The sequence below is a fragment of the Poecilia reticulata genome, linkage group LG14, assembly GCF_000633615.1.
Source record: "Poecilia reticulata strain Guanapo linkage group LG14, Guppy_female_1.0+MT, whole genome shotgun sequence".
Lineage (NCBI taxonomy): Eukaryota > Metazoa > Chordata > Actinopteri > Cyprinodontiformes > Poeciliidae > Poecilia > Poecilia reticulata.
The window spans coordinates 11179427-11188689 of record NC_024344.1 but is presented as its reverse complement, the minus strand read 5'-3'; the positions used below and the strand labels follow the sequence as shown (position 1 = coordinate 11188689).

Genomic DNA, 9263 nt, shown 5'->3' with positions numbered 1-9263 from the left:
CTACTGACAAAGGAAATTGTTTTGGATCATGCCGTTATCACGCAGCTACTTTTCACACCACATTATCAGCACAATCTCCAGTTTTGTTTTAAGTCCAAGATTTCAGTATGAGGTGGACTTGGATGCTGTAGATTGTATTGCTACACAAATGCCAAATAAAAATGTCTACCAACCTTTTTAAGAGCACGCTGTAAAGACTATATTACAGACTGGAATACATGCCATGCTGAATCCTGTCATAGGAAGTGGGAGTAGGAGAAAGTAGGAGACATCTTATCACGTTAGGGTTTGTAGGTTTTGACCAAGTTCTAAATAATAATGTTTATATTTTAACAAATGCACTTTGTGGATTCAATCATACAAATAAGATCTTGATGTTCAGTTTGAGGCCATTTTTCTGCAATAAAACAACAGTTCACTTGTTAGTTTGCAATTTATGACACACATCATCTATGGCCATTAAGCCATTTGGATAATTGTGTGACCCATTTAGGTTGTTTCATATCTATTTACATAACTCAACCTGAGGAGGGCAAACAGGAAAGAGATCTCTGCTCATATCAGCTTCATATCTATTGGTATTGCTTGCACAGCTTCAGAGAAAAGTTTTTTGACATCAGTTTTATTACAAAGATGGCAAATCTTGCCTGCACTAGATAACTCTCTTTGCGTATTCATTTAATATAAACCCAGATTAGTTGGTCCCAAAGGCTGAAGCTAATGGCTAATCCCATAGACTATTTTAATCTTTAAGCAACTCTAATCAAAAAACATCATAGCTGGCTATGCCATTATATTATGAGTGTTTAAACTCTTGTCACATTTGCATTGGGTGGCTATTTTACAACAAAGCTATTTAAGATTGGAAATTTAGACAGTGACCCAACAAACAACTCTGAGTAACTGTGACCAGAAAACTCTTAAGATCTTGTACATGTTTCACGTTGGAAGGAACTTAGTGCACCATTTCTTATCTCCACTTAAACTACAAGTAAACCTTATCTGCTCTAGTATAAAAGTTTATAATATTGTATTAAAAAATATGATTTTTTGTAGATTAGAGTTCTTTTAAAATGGTTTTCATTCCTAACTAGTTGTTAGGTTTAGCCTGCAGGACTAATTAATGGGGGTTTAATAGCTTCAGGTGAGATTATAATTGTTTGAAACTTCTTCATTTTGAAAAGCCTGACATATTCCTTTAAAAACTTTCAAAAGTGTATTGTGATACAATTTTTTATATGTCAAATTTGGTTGCCTGGAAATATTGACCCAGGTGTTAAATGAAATATTGGAGAAAATATTGCAATAGATGAGGAAAAAACATGATCACAAATGAAATCATAATTGCTATATTCAAAATTATGATTAATAATATTACAAATTGTGTGCTTTTACAAAATAGCGCCAATCTGAAACTACCAAAAACTACCACTTTGCTCAGAAACACAAAATACAATCAAGTAAACATTATTACCACCAAATCATTTCTTGAATAACTGTTTAAAAATCTCCACCTGCATCTACATCTGTTGTGACTTTTTTACACTTATATGTTGTTCAGTATGATAAGTGACTGATTTACAATTATATGTTAAGCATAGATTACATGATTATTATTAATTGAATTGAACATGATTGTATATAATTACAAGGATGAAGTGAAATATATTTAAGTGCAAGACATGATTTATTTGAATAGAAGAAGTCTTTTATTTTGAAGAATGCTTAAGTATCTGGTTCTGTTTTGTCACTATCTTGCTTTGTTGATATTTTGGTTGTCTTGGTTACGAACAGCTGTTGCCGTTATCAGCTGTCGCCGTTTTCKCTCTTCRATAAARAACTGAACAGAAAGGTTCAGTAAAAGACATACGAGCCTCCGTTTTGTTTGAAGAAGCTTCACTACGTAACAACATCCTTATCTAACTACTTTTTCATTCTTTCATTTATAAAAATGAAGCATTATTCCATCCTATGTCTACAGTTTCCTTTCTTTAGCTAAAAAACATAAACTTGTTTTAACAAGATTACGTATATGATGAGAAATTTTATTAAAGCCAGAAGCAAAAAGCAAAGTTCTGCGGGATTTACCTCCACATACTTTACCTCTTCTCATATATCGTCATTTCCTGTGTGGCTTGACTATTCCCTTTTACCTCTACTCCCAAGGCGCAGAGAGCTCTGCCATAATGTGATCATCTGAAACATAATTCAATATGTTTTATACACTGGTGATTGACCAGTGCTGTGATTATTTGATTCTATGCCAAAGAACCCATCATCTCCTGTTTCCTACATTCTTTTTACAGAACCACAGTTTTCTTCTTGGACTTATCGTCTTGTTCAGGCTGTTCAAGACAAAGCAGCACAGAAGCATCAATGTACGGCAAACATTAATTTTGCTAACCAAACTGTGTTTGTGTTGACTTAAGTCTTGACTGGAGCTTCCTGGTTGGTAAACAGATATTCACCACCACATGCAAACATGGAATTGGACTGCAACCCTTCTACGCGAGACAATGACAAAAAGAAAACTTTTAAGAACAACAGAAATTCGAGGGCTGACCCAAATTTTCCAACACTGGTTAGTATTTAGCTTTCCAGGTGAAATTGTCGTTTAATTCCCAGTGCTGTCAAATGAGATAAACGGGAACATAGTAGAAAACTCTATCCATGACAGAATCTATGCGGGACGGTGTTTGTGCATGTGAAAATGGGTGATACTATTTGTTTTCCATGTTCTCCTGTGCCATTTTATAGCACAATCAAGCAACAATTCAGTTGATATTAGAATGCTGTATATGTCAAGCGTAGCTTAAAAGAAATTTGTCTTTGCAACTTGGTGCCCTGAAATTGGCCTCTGTCTCTTTTAAGAAGCTCCTGCTCTTTCCAGCACTCTGCATTGAGCCCGTCATCAACACAACGCATTTCAGTTACGTCGCCGTTTACAACCTTACTTAGGAAAGTTGTGCTGAGAAGGAGTTTGTATGATGAGCACAGCAGACTCACAGCTGGTCTTAGCTTTCCAAAGTGCTAAATCACAGTTAATTTTTGATTTTACACAAGGTGGTATTTATTTTTCCACAAAAAGATAGTGAGTAATGGAATATGACAGATTGTGATCCCTGATCAAACCAAAATAACTATATATTATTCATTTTAGTGACATGGTCACATTTCGTTACAGTTGACTAGACTTGGAGCAGAATATTGATAAAGTGGAATCATTGGCCATCAAATCTGAGCTGGATCTGATGCGCGATTGGCCAAAAAAATTGTAATCTGTGCATATGAACTGCAAATTACTGTAAAATATATATTGCTGGACAGTTGTCTTAGAAGCTGGTTAGAATAAAAAAGAATGAACATACCTTTAACCGGGATTCATCACTATGGATGCAGATTTGATAGAAATATCGTTGAAAGCCTTTTTTCCTTTACTTTGCCCACCAAAGTGCTAAGTTCCAGTCTCAGCTTCTTACAAAATGTCACTGCAGCTATTTGTTCTGCCTCCAAGGATATTTTTTTAGGATTCATTATATAAATCTGATCACTGACAGCAGTCTATGGATGTCTTCCTCGGAAATCCAGCTTCTTCTGTCAACGCCTGGTCTGAGCTAATAAGTGAGATCTATTGAATATTAGTCAGTTTTCCATATTTTAAAGAAATTTCCATGACTCACTGGAGCCAAACTGTCATATTTTTGCATCAAAGCTGTCAACTTTAATTTATTTGCTTCACCTGAAAAGAGGTAAGGGATTGTCTCTTTGGGGATAATGTGTTTCAGCGGGCATGTGGGTTATTACCTTGTTAACACAAGGTCTAGATTCAGGGCAGCCCCTCATAAATGTTTCAAGAAAACTTCATAACTGTGCAGGAAATCTTATGACCATTATTTGTTTTGGGGAGAGGGTAAAGCTAGAAGACAAAAGTAATAACCTGTGGGGTATTGTTATTCTCTGGTTATATTTGTGGACCAGTGACAAAAACAGATTTGCTCAGTCTTCTAATTATTTACAATAAATGTCACTTGTGTAGGAATTAATTTATTAGCTAAGGCTTGCAGTCATGATGGCAAACATAAATAGCAGATTTTTTCTGTCAAGTCATGCTTTTCTTCCTTCTTTTGCCAATGAAAAGAAGCTGTGACTCTTTACCTCAGTCAGTTTAAGTGTTCAGTTAACCCAGGTGTCTGTATTATATTTTTCTTCATCCCCTCTCATCTCCATACGTCTTGTGTTTGCAGTCAGGATTTATTTAAATATCCATTCCTGTAAATCTGGAGAAAAATGTATACATGGGAATATTATTTATTTATTTTTTTTAGCTAAAAAAGGATTTTTCACATGAGTTTTTAAATAAATATATTTATTATAAAGGTCACACAATCCACCATGTGTAGCTTTAGGATGCTGTATTTAGGTACTCGTTGTGGTCTCCGTTTGATTCAGTGCTGGTACAGAACAGCCATATTCCTCTCCGGCTGCGAATCGACATTACAGGGGTTGTCAGGACAACCAGCCATGATTCAGGGAGCCTCGGATAGGCCTCCACCTTGGGCTAGAAGCCTTAGCCGTGAGCCTGAGCAGATGCTGGGACTGTCAGCCAATCACAGGTGAGACACAGGAAAAAGATGACATCATAGGCAAATGAGGACAAATGTGGAAACTATAGTGGTTGCCGTGTCCGCCTGCTTACAAACGCAACCACCATGGACTGATGTTGAATATTTCTGCTTTTTACCTTTCACGATATAAAAGAAAATCCACATCATATATGACAATTTTAGAGCAAAAAACTAAAATAAATATTTTGAATGTAGTAATAAATCTGAAGTCCGGGCCAGAAGGTTTAGATKAGAGATTTCATGTTCACAGAATTTTGGTCAATTTCAGATCGGTAGCTTTTGTAAAGCTACAGATGAACCATTCAAAAATATTTCTTTTTAACACTCCTGCTGTAAGGAGTCAATAGTTTTAAACATATTATCAATATTAGGAGAAGATGTGACTTTCTTCCTTATATGTGTGTGTAGCTGTAACAAAGGGTCCAACTAATTTAAGGCAAACACAACCAAGTGGGTCTGCACACTTCTTAAAAACCTTAATGTCAAATATTAGCAATTAGGCCAATCATCATGATTAGCATTAACAACTATAAACATCCCTCTCTCTACAATTTTACTTCTCAGGTTTGTAAATGCAGTTTCCTTCAAACAGTTTCCTATTTTGTGCCTCCTCTGACTGTATTTTAAATCCCTGTATTGAAAATAACTGATTTTGAGTTTTCTTCACACACTAACATCCACATCCCCCATATGATGTGACCTGACAGTGCTAAGATTTGATATTTAAGTTTTTTACCATCCACAAACAATTAGCCTTCCTTACAGCTTTGACTTGTCCAGTTGTTGCTATTTTATGTGTTTTGAAATGTCTCTTAAAACCTTAGGAATAACTTTTAGTTTTTCTGAAAGCTATTGAAGTTATTTTTAAATGCATTATGGTTTTACAATAGATGTACGTCAGTTGCACAACTTAACCGGAAGTACCCAACAAATCAAAAGTTTGGAACCAAAGCCAATGCAGAACAAGCATTTGAAACAATTTCAACTTTTTGTAAACTCTATCAGAGAAGTCTATGTGATCAGACATCACTCTCTCTGGTTCGTCTTTTAAATACACATTGATGTTCTTTGACAAGATCAAAGAAAGGTTTTATTTTTGATTGTCAAGAGTCACAACTACAGTACAAAAACACAAAAAACATGACATTTTACACAACATAAAGCCAGGGATAAATTATTTTGGAGAAATTTTACTATTAAAAAGAGAGATCAATATTTCTGATAATTATAGTATATGATGTGTTTTTATGTAATAATCATATTAATTTGTTTTCTTCCACACTGTCTTATACTCAGAAATGTAACACTTATTTTTTTATATTATTATTTTTATTTATTTCAAACATGATAGAGGTATAAAATCACACACATGAACAAGGAAAGACATATTTTTATACCACAATAATATTAACATTTTGAAAAGGTGGAGGAAAAACTCTATAAGCTCATTCCCATTTTTCAGATGGACCCTCATTATTAAATCAAATAAAAAAAAAACACCTGGGTTAATTAATTTTCCATTTCATCTGGGTTTACATAAATGCATCCATATCCACACATACTCATATGCGTTGTTAGCCTAAATTTACATTAGTGCTAACTCTCACTCATATTTCTATATCTTGTGAAAATGACCTCAAACTGAAACTAATGAAAGCTTCTCTGACAGCAGCGTGTGTGTGCGTGTGCGTGTGTGTGTGTGTGTGTGTGTGTGTGTGTGTGTGTGTTACCCTCAAACATCTTAAGGCGATAAATGTGTAATAATAACTAAATGTTTAGGTTACATTCAAAAGTGGAAATCTAAACCAAACTCCCTCCTGTTTCTCATTGACAGGTTTGGTCTGTTAAACGGAAAACCAACCGCGTCTGCCCGTCGGCTGTCTCCGCCCCTGGACCTGCTGCCCGCATTAATATTCAGCCCTTCAGCCAATCAGCCGAGCTGGGTGGATGACATCACGGGCTAGGGAACAGTGAACAGCCAGTGAAGCATCCAGCCTGCCGAACAAGCTTTGCTTTTAGGGTCAGGAACTGGTCTGACAAGAGAATGGCAGTCCTGCCTTTAAACCGTCACTAGGACTGTACGGCTGACGATGAATCCAGCGGGACTCCAGGCCCAAAGGCGAGACACTGAGCAGGAGAATGTGAAGACATATTTCAGGTAATTCCCTCTGTGTGTAATGCAATAAGGGATGTGGAAGGGGGGAGCAGAGGAGAACTGGAGGAGGAGGGGAGAGGCTGTGTATGTAGGGGTTGCTTTGTAGCCTTCCTTTTTCTTCCTGCACTCTGCATTCTGGCCTGCTAATCAGGCAGCTGTTTCCTCAGCAGTCCTTCTCTCTCACGTCTTGGGCTGAGATGGGACTAGATGGCCCCACTGGATGCGTTTTATATCACCTCACACTCTACCCTGCATCGCATCACCTCTGTGTACGCTCCTTTACACCTCACAAATATAGCATCCTTATTACTTGGAATCAACGGTGGCATTTGAGTAATCCTTGTGTCAGTGAAAGTGTGTGTGTGTGTGCGTGTGTGTGTGTGTGTGTGAAATGCAGCAGCTGCAGTAGCTAGAAAGAAGCAATGCTATTTTTGGGAGCTGCTGGATGGATCAGAGCTGTATATGCTGATGTGGATGGGCTGGTGATGGATGGTTTATGTGCTGATGGATGCTCTTTTTATTTATTTATTAATTTTTTTTATGTGAGCTCTCCTCTGCACCGCCTCACTTCTAGTCTCTGGGAAGGGATGCACACACACACTCGGATCGGAGACGCGCCTCCGTGTCCTGGCTTCAAACATGGTTGTGTGCAGCAGCAGCAGCAGCTTCATGGCGGCTGTAGTGACAGGGAGAGATATACAACATCTGGTCACCTGACTTTACTGGGGACCGGAGTGGGGGTGGGTTCTGTGAAAAACCGGAGCTGATCTATCTCGGATTCCTCCCCGGCCCGTCATCAGCAGAGGAGGATGGAGGAGATGACTGCAGAGCCAGCTGAATCTGTCTCCCCTGCAGCCTCTCTCTCTCTCTCTCTCTCTCTCTCTCTCTCTCTCTCTCTTTCTGTGTGTGTGTGTGTTGCAGTGGTTGTGTCCTGGCCGCCGGCGTGCAGGGAGTGGGGGAGATTCCTCTCGCAGGAAGCGCAGTCATCCTGAGCAGGAGCAGGGCCTGATGGGAGACCTGTTGTCTGGTGTGAGGAGAAATATTAGGGAGTCATGTCAGCGACTGAGGGAGCGCCAGATGATCATAGAGGGGAATTGGGGGATGGGTTAGTGAAGGTGCTGCTCTCTTTGAACATTGATCTCCGTTACACTTCTCTCCCAGAGACTTTGCCCTCTAAGCATCATTTCTCCTGCTTAGTACTCGACATTATATAAAGTAGAAGCAACCCATTTGCATACCCTGTACAGAAATACATTTAGCCATATTATTCTCACTTGTATCAGACGGAACTTCACTTTTTTTCCGTCAGAGGGGATTACCAAAATTGTTAATATTTACTAAATCACAGATTACTGAGAAACTTTAAGCAATTTGTGAGTGGCCGTGTGAGGATTTGACGGCTGTGTAAATGTTTGAGCTAAATGGATGCAAATCTGTGGATGTATTTGAAGGCAACACCTCAAACCCTGCTTCCTCGTCTGACATCATGGGAAAATCAGAGAATATAAAGCGAGTAATGAGGAAGAGAGTTTTGAAGCTCCGCGTGTTGGACACAGTGATCTGTTCAGCCATCGGACTGTCCTGTGTCTTAGAAATAAAAGTGTTTTGGTTTGAAATGTGTGTTTTAGCCCCAGGCCTGTCACAATAACACATTTTCCTGGACGATAAATTGTCCCACGAAGTTATTGCGAAAATCGATGATGTTGTTGTGTTGAGACCACTTTCAAGTAATAATAATGCGAGAACACGTCCTTACAGATCAATAAACTTTAAATTCTGATGAACATTTAACACTGGAACTGGAAGACATTTTAAATATCCACTATAAATAAATAAATAAATAAAAAAGCTAAATGAATCATGAAGTCTCTGTTAACCAAACTGTCCTTCAAAATAAGGGCTAGTTGAAACCAGATCTCCAGGCTGAAGACTTTTATCATCCAGTTTTTGGTAGAAAAAGCGATAAATTATGCAAGTGAAAATTATTGAGTTTGTTTTAATTTGTCATGCGATTAATTGATTTATTGATTATTGTGACAGGACTAATTAACCCAAAGCAAAAGCTCTTGTGAACATGTTTGCTGAAAATAGTACAAGTATGCCATTATCCGCAGTGAAATTAATCAAGCACCATCATTGACTGAAAAGGCACTCCGCTAGGAAGAAGCCATTGCCTGAAAAATGACCAGATTAGAGTTTGTAAATACACTACAGGATAAAAAACCTTAATTATTAGAGTATTTTGGTCTGAAACTAAAATTGAAGTGTTCATCCATTATTTGTAGGAAAAAGAGGAGAAGCTTGCTAGGCTATGGGTTCGGCAGCATGGATGTTTCTTAACTTACACTTATTATCCAACCCAGACATCTTCAGTGCTGCATCACTGGATCATTGGGTGGTTTGGGTCTCACCCAGTCAGGGTTGATCAGGCCCTGGCTTGTGTCTAATGGTTTGTTTGCACCATATAGATGGCATCATGACCC

The 9263-nt window shown here is 38.0% G+C and overlaps 1 protein-coding gene across 2 annotated transcripts in view; it reads left to right on the top strand.

The window, feature by feature from the left end:
* The first annotated feature begins 6574 nt into the window (after positions 1–6574).
* The window catches only part of LOC103475835 (serine/threonine-protein kinase PAK 3), a 32732-nt gene continuing 30043 nt past the window's right edge, over positions 6575–9263 (top strand). Inside the window, exon 1 of one of the 2 annotated variants that reach the window (XM_008427746.2) lies at positions 6575–6783. The gene's annotated coding sequence lies outside the window, so the exon portion shown is untranslated. The remainder of the gene's footprint in view (positions 6784–9263) is intronic. The other variant, XM_008427747.2, reaches the window with a different exon arrangement.